The following is a 2695-nucleotide window of genomic DNA, read 5'->3' as shown; positions in this document are numbered from 1 at the left end:
ATGATAGTGCTCTGCTTGAAGAGGGAGGACATGTGACAGACGCCCCCAATATTCCAATGACACTCTCCTCGTCTGCTAGGAGTGTCAAGCTGCTGTAGCCTGTTTTGTTTGATTGTTTTTTTTTTTTAAGTTTGTTCCCATGCAAGCAGCGCCACTGTAAAAAGAAATACCGTATTATTAAGGTACTTACCTTAATATCGACCCATTAACACTGTATTTGTCGATTATAATGATGTCTGTATTATTAAAGGTACATAATTTTGTTAAAGTATTTTACGCTGTTATTCAACAACTTTTACCGTAATTAAAATAACATTTTAAAAACCATGCAAGTATTAATGTAAATTTACGGTAAAATACGGTATTTTTTACTTATTTTAATTGCGGTTTCAGTCCCCTTCACCTTCTTTGAGGAACACGTTTCATGATTGTTAATTTTACAAGATAACCCCTCCTGGTTAATGTGTACTTCTCTTACCACTATCTCTGCTATTAAAGCCTATAAAGCTTTCTTTGTGTTGCTGTTTCGGCAGATGCCATTAGCTTTTTATTTTCCTGTCAGGTTTGTTTCCTAACAAAAAATCAATTAAAACAGATGCTATTATTTAAAACCAGATTGTGTTTATTTACATGTGGTTTTATTATATCTTTGTCAATGTATTGGTTTGAAGGTAAGTTTATGGGTTAGCTTATGATAAAGACGTGTCAACGTACTGATTGATGGGTTTTGATTTTATGTTTTCTATTTTAAAGTTTATTTTAATTGTTTTATTTTTTGGCCCAGATTCAACTGGGCGGTTGTGTTTTTCATACAAACAAATTAAATATACAAAAACATAGCTTTAAAAGATGTGTAATTGTGTTTGTAGAACTGACACACATGTGTAATATGTTGTCTTTACATAACTTAGGCTATGTTCCTACTAAATTATTCATATTCAAAATATCTTCAGAATAAGATTAATATTAATGAATGGCAAAGTAAGGTAAACGAGCAACGGGTATGCTAAAGAAACGTGCTTCTAATAATAATAATAATAATAATAATAATAATAATAATAATAATAATAATAATAATAATAATAATAATTTTAATTTTATGCAAACAGTTTTGGGGTAGCATATTGGTACAATATTTATTGTATGAAACAGATGGTTGGACGTTAGATTTCTAAACTGTCTGAAATGTATACTTTCTCTGCTATGAAAGACGTGCCGTTCGCATGCAGTTAAACTATCCCACACTGTTTTTGAAATCTCAAAGTGTTCATAAAAGCGCTGACAGGCAAAGCGAGCAACGTATAGCGGCTGGTCGGCGCATCTACAAAGCAGAGCCTTGCGGGAAAGATGTTTCCGGTGTGGGACACCTCAATTTTTAGACACGCTTACCACCATTCGGTTGCTGAAGTAGACCCCGTTTCAGAATATGAAACGGGCAGAGCGAGTGAATAGCTTTTCAACCAAGGGGCTGGGTTCTGTACACTTAGCCTTACCAAAACTTAAACTCCCCCCCCCCCCCAAATTTGGAGGGGTACTTTGGGGTTCGTTACCTTGAGGCAACATTGAACCACTATAGAACAAATGAGTGTAATACAGTTTTTTTTTTAAATCAAACTTTTTATTTTAATTTCATACATGACATTACATTTTCTTCTTGGAACAAAATGATAATTTTGAGTCAGATTTAAAAACAATGAATCGTAATGCAACATTTTGAGTTAAAAATAAATAAAAAATAAACAAAAACTACATTTGTCCAGTGATCCTGCACAAATGTGTTCTGTCCAACTCACTCCTTGTGAAAGTCCACAAAGCAGTTCTTCTCAGCAGTGAAACAGAGGAAAACCCCACACTTCACACACTGCACCTTGATGATCCCTTTGCAGCCTGGGTATTTACATCTACCTCTGGTTTCTGCCCAAACAGCCTAGTGGTCTGTGTTGTCCTGGCAGACTGGACCCACACGCCCTCTCTTCCTTTTTTCAGCCAGACTTGCCTCAACACAGTGGGATGGTCTTCCCTTCCGCTTCAGGTTGATTTTGTTCTGCTTGCAGAGACAGCTTGCTACCTCCGTTTTAAACTCCAGTAAACTGAGATGCTCTTTCTTTTGGATGCCACACTTTCTGCAATCTCTCCGGTACAGGAGCCAAGCCTGCACAAGTGTGAAATCCATCATGTGGAAGCCAATGCGATGGTACCACTTCTTGGATCTTATCTTGGTTCGGTACACTGCGATGAGCATCCAGGAGGTCCACCCCACCCATGCTCTGGTTGTACAATTTGACAATATTGGGGCGTGCCACTTGAACAGCTTCCTTTCTCCTCTTGTCCCATCTCTCCACTGTGGAAGTTGGGTTGGCCACTGCATAGGTGCTCAGGAGAGTCACCGGACGGTTGTCAAACCATTTGACTGCCCTGAGGTACACACCATTGTGTTTTGCCTCTTTCTCTTCAAAGGTTCCTCTTCTTTTCTTCTTCATTTCCTTGTCATTCATGAAGGTGCATCCAGCCAGACGATTCTGTCTAACTGTCCCCACACTGTGGATTTTTTTTTTTTTTTTTTTTTTTTTTTGTAGAGCCACTTGCAGGTCAACGCTACAGAACCAATTGATAATGATAATGTAATGCTGAAAAACTTTGATATAACATTCAATATTAGTATAATAAAATATATGGTAGAACAATATTCATTATA

This window comes from Acipenser ruthenus, chromosome 21, assembly GCF_902713425.1.
Source record: "Acipenser ruthenus chromosome 21, fAciRut3.2 maternal haplotype, whole genome shotgun sequence".
NCBI classification, from domain to species: Eukaryota; Metazoa; Chordata; class Actinopteri; order Acipenseriformes; family Acipenseridae; genus Acipenser; species Acipenser ruthenus.
Note: the sequence above shows the minus strand (reverse complement) of the source record.